The 15,050-nt window shown below is 38.3% G+C and overlaps 1 long non-coding RNA gene across 1 annotated transcript in view; it reads right to left on the bottom strand.

Moving 5' to 3' along the window:
* Positions 1 to 14,609, bottom strand: part of LOC116282666 (uncharacterized) — a 153,856-nt gene extending 139,247 nt beyond the window's left edge. The window contains exons 1-3 of the long non-coding RNA XR_012078492.1: positions 14,534 to 14,609; positions 7,960 to 8,076; positions 6,101 to 6,168 (exon numbers count right to left, since the gene is read on the bottom strand). This is a non-coding gene — a long non-coding RNA (uncharacterized lncRNA). The remainder of the gene's footprint in view (positions 1 to 6,100; positions 6,169 to 7,959; positions 8,077 to 14,533) is intronic.
* Positions 14,610 to 15,050: the final 441 nt, after the last annotated feature.

Raw genomic sequence — 15,050 nt, 5'->3', positions numbered from 1 at the left:
TCTAACTATTCCAGACTCCAGCCTCTGCCCCTTTCTTTTGCATATATATACTTCTTTATTGAAGTATAGCCAGTTTACAATGTTGTTTCAATTTCTGGCCTACAGCATAATGCTTCAGTCATACTTGAACATACATATATTTGTTTCCATATTCTTTTTCACCATGTTACTAAAAGATATTGAATATAGTTCCCTGTGCTATACAGTATGAACTTGCTGTTTATTTTATATATATTAGTATCTGTAAATCTTGAACTCCCTATTTATCCCTTCCCATACCCTCCCCACCCCAGTAACCATAAGTTTGTTTTTTATGTCTGTGAGTCTGTTTCTGTTTTGTAAATAAGTTCATTTGCCTTCTTTTAGAGTCCACATATAAGTGGTATCATACAGTATTTTTCTTTAAACAAGCAAGTAATTCTCCAATGAAGGCATATAAATGGCCAATAAGCACATGAAAATAAATGCTCCATATTACTAATTATCAGAGAAATGCAAATCAAAACTCCAACGAGGTATCACCTCACACCAGTCAAAATGGCCATCATTAAAAAATCCACAACTGATAAATGCTGGAGAGGGTGTGGAGAAAAGGGAATGCTCCTACACTGTTGCCCATTTATTTTGGACACCGCTGGAAGGCTAAGCTTTTCCAATGCTGCTTTTGAATGATGTCTGCCTACTTACAACAGAAAAAAGTTCAAACTCCTTTAAACAGCATTTGACATTCCCAGCATCTGCTTCAATCTACCACCTGGAATGCATTTTCTGCCACAACCTTACACCTGTTTTACTGTTTCCTCTGCACATCCATGTGCCCCAGCCTCCTCACCATTGTGAATATTCTTCCCTAAATCTGGAGTCCTCTTTTCCTCATCGCTTTCCCTCAGTTTGTTCATTTGCAGCTTTTGAGCCTTTGCTGTAGGCCAGTCATATTCCAGGCCCTGGGAATACAGCACTGATCGAGTGGGACAAGAAATCTACTTTCATGGAGCTTTTATTGTAATGGGTAAAGACAGCAAATAAACAAACAATTATCCCAGAGATCGACAAGTGCTCTGAAGCCAATAAAACTGAGTGATGTGTCAGAAAGTGAGTGGGAAATGTCATCTCATTGAGTGTTCAGGGAAAGGTATTTCCGAGGGAATGACATTCGATGTTTTTCAAGCTAAATATCAGGAAGGAGCCAGTCACCTGAAGATCAGGGAGTTTCAGAGAGAGAGCTCACCAATATCCAAAACATTCAAATAGTATCCACTTCTGAAAGTCTCGTTCAGACGCTACCTCAGCCTCAAACGTCCTCTTATCTTTCCACCTGGATTTCGGCCCGTAATATTTTATCTTCTTTGCAGTGCTTACCACTGTACACTGTGGGTGTTATTAGCTATTCATGCACAAGTCTTTCTACCCTATTAGAACTTCCTGTTCCTGAAGAGCTGCTCTTTTTTCTGTCACATTCTATGCTAGTCCAATATTAATCCAGACACTCAAATATTTCTCGAGCGAGAGCATAAAAGAATGAATGAATGAACAAAGGGAAAATGGTGGAATTTTATTTCACTTGTGGAGGGGATGGGGAAGACAGATACAGAGCCTCAGAGAGTGTCACAAAACCTGTGAATGAGGCTGGTTTTTCTTATGGAGAATAGAATTCTCCAATTTCCAGGTGGCCCATTTTGGAGGAAGTTCTAAACAAATTTTTTGTTTCCAATGAGTGTTTTAATCTTCTATCTTTTGCAGGGCATGCAGAGTTTTCTGATAGGGGCAGACTCCAAAGCCATGGGGAAATTCTCCAAAGATTTGGCACAGTCTGAAGCCTGGGTATGCTTTGATGAATTTAATTGTATAGAGCTGGAGGTAATTGTAGTACCAGTTTCTTAGTAAAGTTGGTATTCAATGAAAGTGACAAGCCTGACAACTTCATTAACAGCACTGACATTAAGCAACACTGACTGTGTCTTACAGTTAAATAGGGAAGGAAAAATTACAATTTTGGTACATTTTAATCAAACTCTGCTGGCAGTCCGAGTCAGATGTGCCCTTGTGATTTTGTGTGCTGTTTTTTGCAGCGTGTTCTTCCTTTAAGTGTTGCTGGGGAGATGTTCCTCTCCCAGCCCCCTGACTCTGCATAGTCACCACGGGAGGTTTGGGAGGAGATGCCGCATATTGTCCACAACAGATTAGCTGCGAGCTCTGTCTCTGGCATGCTACCTGCCACTCACAGTGTCCAACAGACAGTTGCTAACTTTCATCTGTGGAATGCTCACAGCCAGGGAAAGATGCCTTAACGCAGTGTTTATTACCTTTCTAGAACCGCTTCTGCCTTCAGATATTTTTCTGTAGGCTGAAATGCCTTTGTTCTTGACTGAGAAGGAATCCTGAATAGAGAATTAATTTCACTTCCCCAATTAACCTAAGAGAATAAATATGGAGAAATACAGCAGGAAATATCCTATAAGATAGAAGAATGACACACGTAAAGTGTGTCACGTTTTAGCAACAAAGTAGTTCAGGTTTTTAAAAAAAAATAGTTGAATTTGATTCGAATATCTTGTTGAAATCATTTCTTTTTGAAGTGGCGTGAATATGTCTTTTAAAACACTATCAGGGATTTCTTAGCGTTTTCGTTTCCTATATTTACGTTATGACAATAACGCATTTAGTAAGAAATCACCATTTTGACATCTTTCCTTTGAAATGTCTTTATTTTACACATTTATTTCTTGACAATGTTTTGAATAAGTTATCTCTTTGAATGCATTCTCTGGGCTTGTGCTTGAGTGTGGTAACAAACAGCTCTTAAAGGGACGTGGTAGAATAATTTGACATCCAGAATTAATTTTTAAAGTTGCCCAATAAAGTTTGTATAGAGTTTCAAGTTTTACTCTTCCTTTATTATCCCTTTAGCAACCCAACTTTTTCCCGTAGCACACAGTAACCTTTGACACTGAATCCTGTCTGCCACATCATATGCCCAAAATTGGTAGTAATGAACCCAATTCTCAGGTAGAGCTAAGCTGTCACCTAAGTTCCCAGAGACAGAGTGTCAGAGGGATAATGCCAATGTGTCCACAATGAAATAGCTGGGTCTGCACTATGGAAATATGATATTATTTTAAGAATGTCCATGTCAAAAGGACAGTGCTTGGCTTCCATCAAGCAAAGACATGCTCCTATATAAAATATAAAATGTATGTTCAAATACAATACATGGGAAGAAAATGTCTGTGTGAAATCTTTTTACGCCTTTGTGCATTTTTCCTCTTACCCTCTGAAGAGCTCCCACAGGACCAGCACTAAGCTTCTCTTCATTAGAACCCAGATTTCAATTTAAATTTTAATTAGAAAAGATGACTAGAATACTTACCATTCTCTGTAGTTTCGGCATAAAGCTAATCAGTATCTAGAAGCATGTCCCATGTTTTCATAAAAAGATTAGGATCTTATTCCACAAAGATTTACTGCTATCCATAAAATTATTTTATATCCTACCATACCACTATTTTTGTGGATGAGTCATTTTTGGAAGAAAATATTGTTTCCTTATTTATACAGTCACAAAACCCAGCAGGAAACTTGATTTTAAAAATGCACAGACCTTCTATTTTCAAAAGATCATAGCTTTGCTAATACACATCCCATATATCCATGGACTTTCACCCCAGTATTGCAACTGTAATTTTGAAAATTGTAATAATTTCTACAGACTAAAAGGAAATGTTAGTAAGCATACAATATACACTATTCTACAACCCAAACGGGATCCATGGTAGTAAATACAGATCTAAGTGATCATTTTTAATGACTACATAATCAGCACCTACATTTTTTCACTTTAGAGATTATAAAACAATTGCGCTTAATCAGCCATTCCTTCATTTATTTAGCAAGTATCCACTGAGCTGCTACACTGGGTCAGGGACTGTTCTAGACTGGCAGGCAGATTCAGCAGTGAATAAGACTGGCAAGGCCTGACCACATCCAGCTTACATTTTCTCAACTAGTTAAGAATGCTATTATCCAAATTTTATAGACTGAAGGAACCCAAGCTCAGAGAAGCTATGTGACTAGCCTAACATCATCTCATAGCTGATGTGTGGCCAAGCTGTGACTTACACCTGCAGTGTCTTCCCCACAAGGCCAATGTATTAGATAACAGTAAAAGGTAACAGGTAAAGAAATTCAAGGTTTTCTTTAAGCCAGTTCTTTTTTCCTACACGATTACTATAGAACAAATCTGTCTTAAAATCACAACAAATACCGACACAAACTCAAATAGAAAAGAAAGTTAAAATAAAACATTGCCATTCTGGTACAACTAATGCTTCACTCCTTATTAGCTAGTTTTGTTCTCTCTAAAATGAAAATAGCTTGGTCATTGCTTTTTTACTATAAAAATTATGCATGCTATTTGCTATGGACTGAATGTTTGTGTCCCTCAAAATTCATGTGTTGAAGCCCTAACCCACCACATGATAGTATGTGGAGGTGGGGTCTTTGGAAGGAATTTTGGTCTAGATGAGGTCATGAGGAGGGGGTCCCCATGAAGGGCTTAGTGCCTTTTCAAGAAGAGGAAGAGAGACTAGAAGTCACTCTCTCTCTTTCTCTCCTCCACAGGAGTACATGGACAGTGAGAAGGTGGTCATTACAAGCCAGGAAGCTGGCCCTCACCAAGAATCAAATCTGCTGGCACCTTGATCTCAGACTTCTCAACCTACAAAACTGTGAGAAATAAATGTCTGCTGTTTAAGCCATCCAGGCTATGGTATTTTGTTTAAGCAGTCCAAGTAAGCTACTATGGTTATAAAAGAGAAATCAGACATACTGAAAAGAAAAATGAAAGTGCAAAACTCATACAGTTTCATCATCCAGAGATAACTGTTATTGCTCTACCTCAGTACATATTTATCCATATACTTATTATAACTATTAAATATGATCAAACTGTACATGCTGTTCTATAACCCAATGCATTCCATGTTAGTAAATTTAGATCCAAACGCTCATTTTTAATGACAGTATAGCATTCCATTCTGAGTATATATCATAAGTTATTGAACCAATCCCCTTTTAATGGACAGTCAATAGTTTCCCTTTTAACTCAAAACAGCCAAAATGAACATCCTTGCATAAATATCTTTACATACTTGTCTGTTGCCATGGGAATTCTTATGGGTGGAATTGACTGGGTGTAATGGTGGACACTTTTTCAATAATCATACATGTTTATAACTTCTACCAACAGGGCATGGGGGTACCCATCCCTCATGCTCTTAGCTTTTTAATCTTTGACAATCTGATAAGCAGGGGTAAATACTATCTCAATATTGTTCTTGTTATGTTTCCTTTTATTCTGATCAATAAATTAATACATACACATTATAGAGTACTGAGAAGAGTATGTAAATTCACAAAAAATAAAACCCATTCAATAATCATATATCCAAGAAGTAAACGTTTTCAACATTTGCTATATACTTTTATCTTTTTAACTTTTTAAAATAAAATTAGGATTATATTAGAAACGTGCTTTCGTGTTCTTTCTTTATCAAAGTAAAACTTTACTTGAAAAGCTTATGTATACATAGAAAAATTTACAGTCATAATTGATGGACTTTTACAAAATGAACACACCTATGTCACCACTATTCAGATTGAAAATAGAACATTATCAGCCCCTTTCCCTGGCTGCTTGAAGTCTCCCCTTTTAAGGGGGGTAGTTACACAACCCCCCTAAAAATCACCCACTGTTCTCACTTCTGTTACCATAGATTAATTTTGTCTGGGTATATGAAATCATGTATTAAGTATTCTTTTGTTTCTACTTTTTCACCCCACATTTGCATGTAGCCATAGTCTTTATTTTCATTGTCTTATTTCATTGTTATATTGCTATATTGTTGCAAATTATACCACTATTTATCTTTTCTACTGGTCAGGGACATTTGGGTTGTTTCCAGTTTATTATAAATAATGCTATTGTCATAGTCCTTCCTAAAGTTCCCTCCACCTTCTTTTACTGGACCCACTGATTTCCAGGTCTACTTACAAGTACTATTCTTGGAATTCACTCTGTCTCCTGGGTTGGATTCCAACTTACCTGGATTTCATAGTTTCCTCATTCTTGATTTAATCCTCTATTTTTATGGCTACATCTCCAGTAGCTTCCTGGGAAAAAAAGATGCATATGAAGTACATTTTTTGAGACATTACAGGTTGGAACTTATTTTCACTTTGAATTATAAAAGTGTTGCTCCACTTTTTCTAGCTTACTATGCTGCTAGTGCAAAGTCCAATTTCATTCTCTTTCCTGATCCTCTTAATCTCCAGTGCTGTGAAACTCTATGATAATGTGCCTTCCTGTATGCTTTATCCCATTCTCTAAGATGGGCATTGAGTTGGCATCTTCAATAATTATACACATGTTTTTCAATTCCGGGTAATTTTCATCATTGTTTCTTTCATAATTGCTCTCCCTCCATTTCTACTCTCTCGTTCTAGAATTACTAACAACAACAACAAAAAAACTGAACCTATTAGCTTGCATTTCATTTTAATTCTTGGGAAACTTCCTGAACCTTGATTCATGTTTGCTTTTCTTTTTGGAAGATTTTCTTAACTTTATATTCAACTTTTCTATTTTTTTTAAAAAGCTGTGCTAATATATTTTTACTGTCTAAAAACTACTAAAGTCCAATGTGTTCTATTTTTTTAATAGCATCCTGCTTTTCTTTTACTTATTTAAGGAAAAGATTTGCTGGTTTTTTTTAATCTTGCTATATATTTTATTTCCTTTAAATGCCCTTTTAATCTGCTTCTTTGTTTTTATCTCTTTCTATAATTAGAGAATCTCCTAAAAAATTTGCTGATTATTTGCTATCTGTTTATTTTTAAAAGTGAAGCACTAAAAAGCTATATATTCATAGGCCAGTTTGATAGTAGATTTCACTGTATGATTACTGGGAGTGATATTGGGTGACCCTCTAATGTCAAGGTCTATAGGTTTTCATTCTTGGGAGATTCTGTTTCCCCAAAGAGGAATCTTTCATCGTCTTTCCTGGAGGATATAATCCTTATAAGCAGAATTCTATATGCAGAGCTTTGGAAGATGCTGCTGTTCTCACCACTGAGTGTGTGTAAATATATATATCCTCTCCTGCCACCTAAATACTTATGTACACTGGCCCGCCAGGAGTCACGGGAGTCTTATCAATCCAGCCTTTCCACTTCCCTGGTGATGCTGGGCAAGTCATTAACCTTTTAGAATGTCAGTTTTCTTATCAATAAAGCTAAATGATGGTTCCTATTTCATAGGGTGTTATGAGAATTAAACCAGGTAATGCATGTAGTATATTTAGCACATTGTCTGTATGTGGCTTAGTGAATGTTCTAGTAGTTATTCTAATGATTAGTATCATTATTGTTATCACTATCATAGTCAACTGAGCCATAGCAAGAATCTCACATCTCTTTGCAAAAAAACTTGCTCTAATGGTAGAAATGGGAAAGAGTGAGAATTAAAGTTATATTGTCCAGATCATATCATTATTTGTCTTAAAAAGCCTCATCCAAGTCAGCACAGAGACATTTGATGAGTCAATGGAACCACTACTTAAGTTATTCATAAGACCAGTAGTTTACAAACATTTTCCATAAATGGCCAGACAGTAAATATCTTAGGATCTATGGGACATACTGTCTGTCACATTTTATGCCATTGTACCATAAAAGCAGCCATGGACAATTCAAACAAATGGACATGGCTGTGTTCCTAATAAAACTTTATTTAAAAAAAAAGGTAGTGGCCCAAATTGGCTTGAGGGCTATAGCTTGCAGATCCCGCTTAAGAAAAATGGCTTTTGTTGAAAATACTACAGTTGGGTTAATTAACACTATTTCTATCACTGACAACCCAAATTCCCAATGGTCTAACACAATTGATGTGTGTTTCCTACATACAGTTTGGTGGGCAGCCTTCCAGGGACGCTCTGGGGTCCTTTCTCCTTCCATCTTATGATAACTCCACCTTCAGAGTTCCTTGGAGTCCCTTGTGGGATCCTTTGCATCCAGCCAGTCCTTGAGTGAAAAGAAAGAATGAGGAGGGTCATGAGGAACTTCTCATGGCCAGGCCACACTTGAACCCACACATCAGGGGCCAGAACTAACTACAGAAGAGGCTGAGAAATACAATAACTTCCTGTAAAATACCCAGTAAAGAAAAGAGGATTGATGGGCATCTAACAACAGCAACAAAAGAGTCGTGGGGTACTTACAAGTCAAAAGCAAGCCATTCAGCTTTGGCAGCATATTTTCCCTCCAAAAAATCTGGATCATCCTTCTGGATCATCCATATCATTTGCTGAGCACAGTATAAAATGAAAATGAGAGGCCCCTTGAACCAGGTAAAAAGGTGTTGCCTTCCACCTGTTGTCTCTCTAGAGCTGTCATAGTATTTTCCTAATTTGTTTTTTAATCTCTCATTCTTCTGGTCATGGGGATACTCACAAGGCAAGGGTGTTCATAGGCACCCAGGGCCCACCTGTAACTCAGCACATGAGGCCTACTCTGCATCCTGACTCTCCCTGTATGTGGACTGAAGTCTCCCAGTGCCATCCCCAGGGTAGGGAGGTCAGCAGCCAAGACCCCATCTGGGGCAGATGAGCTTGTTTGTGAATCAAGATCCCAAGCCCCTGCTCCTACTCCACTGTCATCAGATTTCACTTACAAAACACAAATTCAAATATAAAATTATTAAGAATTTCAAGATGGTAACCACAAAGCATTAAATGCCAAGAGTGGGGCTTCCATGTGAGTGTGGGGCTCTATTTCTTGCCTGCACTGGCCACATCCCACGAGACTAGCCCAGCTGTCCTTTCAGCTGCATTACTTGCTGAAGGGGAAAGGCTTAGAACTCCCCACTTCAAGAAGTTTAGTAAGAAGTCACACTCAAGAACATCAAACCCAGAGCCTCTACCTTCTCCTACCCAGCTTTTTCCAACTTTCTTCTCCAGAAAAGACATTACATCAAGCTGCTGTAGAAATCTGGTCAAGACTGAACTGGCCTTCAACAAGACAACCCTTAGCACTGGATTGTCTACATTATTGCACAGTAAGGAAATGCTAATGGATTCAGCATTCCAACATTGAATCATTCTACTATTTTTCCTATGTAACATGTATTCCTATTTTGAAAGTCACATAGGTGGATTTTAGGAAGTTAGTCATCCATTCATTATCTATTCTGCCACTAACACTGTGACAGGCAGTATAGAGTCAGGGTGAAGAGTTCCTAATTCCTGGATCAGCTTCATGGTCTCATGCAGGATGCTGTACTTCTATGAGCCCCTGTTTCATCATCTGTAAGATGAGTTTGATAACATCAACCTCACAGTATTGTGGTGAGGATGACAAAGAGATAACATGTGTACAGATCTTGACACGCAGTAAGCATTCAAAACATGGAAACCATTATTGCTGTGCACTGGTGATAATGCCAGTCATTATTACTGAGGGGTGGGGGGGAAAAATCTTCAAACATAATCCCTAAACTACAAGATCATGAGTATAGAGGGAGAATGAGTTTTAAACAAAAACTGCAGAGCCAGGCAGTAAATACACAGAGTCACAATAACAGGACAGATCACAGATCACACGTGTTATAGGAGCAATAATGGTGGTGTAGCAGTTTCTCATTTGGATGGGTGACACTTGACAAAGAGTCTTGCCAGGCTATTCTTGAGTTTGCTGGTTCTAAAGGTAAACACTTCTACATAATTTTCTTTTCAAGGGAGGGGTGCACAATTTAAATGCAACACCATTTGGTGGCTTAGGAATTTACAATGGGGCAATTATCTATGAAATGTGAGTACAAGCAAATAATGCGATGCATGTACCCACAGTAAATAATAAAAATCAGGAAATGTAAGTGGTTTCTGGATATTGCCTTTAGTGCTGCAATTCAGCTAGCATTAGTTATATGCTATAAGCTCGATGGGGAAGAGGAAGCAGCCTCATAAAATAAACATTTGTCTGCAAATTTTCCAGTTGAAGACGAGGCTGGCTCTTAGCTCAGCTACCTCCACTGCACATGATGATTGGACATTAGTGAATCACATAGCCCGGGTCAGCCTAAAATTGTCTTATAATGAAACTAGATATAATAGGAAGTTGTGCTATTTTTGTATTTTCAAAGAAGGAGGTCTCTCATACAGCTGTGCTCCTGTGTTGAAGTGACCCTCAAAACAAGAAAATGATACAGGACAATCTAAACTCTGAGATTAAAAGAAGCAACAAGACAATCTTGTTTCTGCTTCATAAAAGGATGTTCTCACAATAGAAAAACCTCTGTGGTTACCAGTAATAAGAAAAGATCAAATCAATCAGCTTTCTCTGAACTTTGGTGACCTCCTTATATGTAATTTTAAATATGGGAGCTCTACTTACCTCATCAGGCTGATTTTATTTTTGACTTCAAAAATATCTAACTATTCTTAGAGGGTCCGTGTATAAAAGTACCAAAGTCTACTCAGTTGCATAATACCCTAGCAGAGTTTTGGAATTTCACTTAAATAGGGAAGATTAGAAAGAACAAAACCTGCAAATCTCTTAGTGAATCACAAGGCCTGCTGTGTGTTTGAGGCAACTGTTACAGAAGAGATTTACACTTGACCATGCAATGTGTATGTTTTTCCTCTACTGTCCCTAGAAACATGTCTAAACCTGTTGGTTTTTCAACAAGAGTAGATGCCATTATATTTAAAATGTGTATGCCAAAGTTGTATTTGTAAATGTCAGAAATTCACTTCTATGGCTGTGTTAGTTTCTCATGGCTGCTGTAACAAATTTAAGTCACAAATTTAGTGACTTAAAATAACACAAATTTATTAACTTACAGTTCTGGAGGCCAGAAATCTACAAATAGGTCCTCAGGCCTACATTCCCTCTGGAGGCTCTTGGGGATAATCTCTTTCCTTGCTTTTTTCAGCTTCTGGAGGCTGCCTGCATTCTTTGGCTCATGGTCACTTTCTTTTATCTTAAAGCCAACAGTGCAGCAATTTCTCTCTTCTCTGACCTCCAGCCTCCCTCTGATAAGCACCCTTGTGATTACATCAGCACCCCAGAATAATCCAGGATAATCTCTCCTCCACAAAATCTTTCATTTAATCACATCTGCAAAATGTCTTTTGCTTTGTAAGGTGACAGATTCACAGGTTCTGGAGATTAGATTGGAGAGATCTTTGGGGGACATTATATATCCTACCACAGTGCCTGTCATCACTGCAACTCTTTTTTCCACTTCATGTGCAAATGCCTATGTCATTTTATATATCAACATATAAACAAGTTCAAGTGACTTAAATAAATAAATAAGCCCCCTCTTGATGCCAAATCTCCCTCTACCTACCCTTCCTTATCTCTCTTCTTATTCATAGTCAAGTAATTGGCCACACAATCTACCTTAACTATCCCCAAGACAGCTTTTTCCCCCTAGTCTTAAAAATCTTAACCTGCTGCTACTTGATACCTGCCCACATCACTCTATCATAATTTGGCAAAAGTCAACAATGGCATTTCCACTGTCAAAATTCTATCCTTACTTAACTTCTCAGTAGCATTCCATGCTATTGATGCATCTTTTATTCTTCAAACTCCCTCTTCCCTTGGATTTTGTGATGGATATTTGTTGCTTTGTCAGCCAGAACTTTATATTCTGGTATTGGCAGTTGGTTTTGCTCTAGGGAGTCAATCTTCCCTCCCTCTCTGACAGTGGTGCTAAACTTACCCCAGTGACTGGACTGGGCATGCAACTTAGGCCTAACCAATCAGAGTACCATCTATCCTTGGCAACAGTGGTTGGTTCAGGGACAGGAAAATGACCCAAATAAAGCCAGTGAGGTGCAATCCCAGCACCTTTATTGGGATAACTGGGAGATCCTTTTTTTTCAGCAGGACTTTCGAAGTTAGCAGCCATTTTAACACTGAACAGAGTCTGTGAATGAAGCCAAGGTGGAGAAGAAAAGTAGAAAAGAGAAGAAGAAAGATTATGTTGATTATTTCATCTCGGGATTAGCCTAGGCTGAATTCTGCCTCTGGGCTCTTTGATTATGGGACCCAATATATTCCTTTGAGTTGCTCAAACCAACTTGAGCATTTTTTGAGTCGCTTTCAACCGAAAGAATTTCACCTGGCATTGTTGCCACCATGGCATTCTTCCCTCTCTGGTCACTCTGCCTCAAGACTTTTTGGTACTCCCTTTTTTTCTGGCTCTCCCTTAAATAGTGAGGTCTCTCTGGTTCTATCCTTGTCCCTCACATTTTCTCCCCTACATTCTCTTCCAAGTCAGTGTTCACACTGTCAGTTACCACCTGGAAGCTCATGATGCCTACATGTATGTCTTCAACCCAGACCCCTCCTGACTCTGCTTCCATTTAACCAACTATGTTCTAACAATGCCTCCTAGATATCCCACAGGCAACTTACATTTAGTGAGTCCAAAAGCAGACACATCTTCTTCCTCCCCACCACCCTTAACCAATCAGTTCCCTCTTCTATATTCTCTTAGTAGTCACCTTTTAAGGGCTGCATTGGGTCCCTCAAAAAGATGTTGAGGTCCTGACCATCTAGTACCCCAGAATATACAATTCTGATCTCTTCTTCTAGGCAATTGCTTATTGCCTTCAAGATAAGATATAAAATCAGAATAAACACAAGATCCCTCATTATCTTACCTCCACCAGTCTAGCCTTACCTCCTGCCACTTTTCACCTTGAACTTCACAATTCTCAATCACTCCATCTCATAGCTCCACAATATTCCTTTCTGTCTCATGTCTCTATGTTTTGAGCTCACTGATGTCTCTGTAAGAATATTCCTCCTGCTCATATACTAAATTCTTAACTTCATCTTCAAATCTCAGCTTAGTGACTATCTCCTTAGAAATGCTTCCCCAGATTCTCCCAGGAGCCTTAAATCTTCTTTCTTCAGTCCCATTATCTTTGGTGTTTCCTCCATCATAGTAATTATAGTACTGCCCCGCAGAGGTTGGTTTGTATGTCTGGGTTTTCTCAGGAATATGAGCTCTCTGGGGAGAGCAATTCTTTCTTCGATTTTGTACACTACATCTATCACAAAGACAAGGTCGAGTAGGGGTTCAGTAAATATCTGTTGATGACACACATGAATTAGTTAAAAATTAATCAAGTAAACTAGAATTATAAGAAACTGCTGCAAACAATTCAGGATTTGGCTTTAATTGGATTGAAGAGAAGGGAGGGGAATGCTCATTTATTGTGTTAGTGCTTATCATTCACCCTCACTCATTTATTTATTTCTTCATTTGCAAAACACATATTATGTACATAAGATGTGTCAGATCCTGTGCCTGGTACTGGAGACATGAAAGCAAAAAGACATGACACTGGCCACAAGGAGCTCACAATCACAATTTCTGATCAGTAAACGTTATCAAATAGTATGAATCCATGGACAACAGCCAGTAGAGGATACATTTGAGGCAACAGTTATGAGGCAGGGCCTCGGTAAAGTGGAGTAGAGGGAAAAGGGTAGGGAAGAGTAATTCACTTCTCACATCACCTTACTGCAGATATTACCTATGGTTTACAGATGGAAAAAACCCACCCAAAGAAATTCAATAGGAATTCTGGTTTTTCCTCTCTTCAAAGAAAATGAAAAGAATTCCATGTGTAACCCAGAGCCCTAGGTCTGAAATATCTCTTTTTTGATCTCCCTTCTTCTTTCAAATCTCTCATGCACTGTGGCAGCTTGAAGCCTCTCCTGCTTTAAACTCCTGACTCCCAGCTTCTCTTCTAAAACTGCTTCCTGTCTCCTGGCCCCCCAACCTCTTGTGACTACAGTTGACACTCTGTACAGGCAGATTCAGCGTTTGCAAATTCAACCAACCCCAGAGAGAGTATTTTCCATATGCTCAAGGGACTTGAGCATTCATGGGTATTGGTGTCGGTGGGAGATCCTGGAACCAATCTCCTGTGGATTCAGAGGGATGATTTCATTTCCTCCCCTCTTCTTCCTCAATAAGAATGACAGGCCCTCTGGGGTCCTGCCATGTAGTCAGAGACTCCCTAGGAAAGACAGAATGGAGACTGTCCACACCACCACCATTTCCCCAGCCCCTCAGTTCCTCCAGACACTGCCCAGGATCTGCTGAAGGGTGAAGCTCTTCTCCAGCTTTAAGGCTTTGCTAAGAAGAAACTTCATTCTTTCACTGGACTCAACAAACATTTTTTGAGTATATTTGGAGCCACTTGTGTGTGTTGAATCTAGTTTTTCAACTGCTAAGTTTATGAAATCTGAATACAGATCAAATGTTTCTCATGAACAGTGCTTAGCACAGGCACTCAGAAAATAACTGTTCTCATAGAGCTTGAATTTTAGCTCAGTCATACAGATAGCAAACAAACATAATAAATAAGCAAATTATACAGTACACTAGAAAGAGATAAGTACTATAGAAAAAAATTAAAAAGGGGCATTTGGGAAGAGTAAGTTTACTCACCTTGAAATGGGAGCATTTCAGAGAGATTGTCCAATTAGTAACTGGTAGAGTTCAATCTCTTTTTCCTACACCATGCTGCCCTAATTAAAACAGATTATAAAGTCATTATATATTAATGGTGATATATGAGGGCTTTTAACTTACAATCATGTTTCTAGAATACATAGTCAGAACAACATGGGAGTGTGCATTTATAGGGAATTCTTTTTTTCCTTTAAAAAAATTCTTCTAATTTGTTTTTTTTTAATGTGGACAACACTATATTTCTATTCTATATACACTCTGTAAACACCAGACAAATTTCATACCTATTCTGGTAGTAATTTTGGACTTTGCCCTATTTTTAAAAGAATATACATTTAATTGTAGAAAGCACAAGTTTTCTTTATGGGGGAAACATGGGATAAATGACTCAGAAGACCCAAGCTCATCTCAGTTCTGCTACTAACTACGTGTTTGGTCTTGGACAAATCATTGAGTCTTGTCTACTTCTCAGTCAGGCATTGAGCTAAGGGTG

The sequence above is a fragment of the Vicugna pacos genome, chromosome 12, assembly GCF_048564905.1.
Source record: "Vicugna pacos chromosome 12, VicPac4, whole genome shotgun sequence".
NCBI lineage: Eukaryota > Metazoa > Chordata > Mammalia > Artiodactyla > Camelidae > Vicugna > Vicugna pacos.
This window is presented reverse-complemented; position numbering and strand designations above follow the sequence as displayed.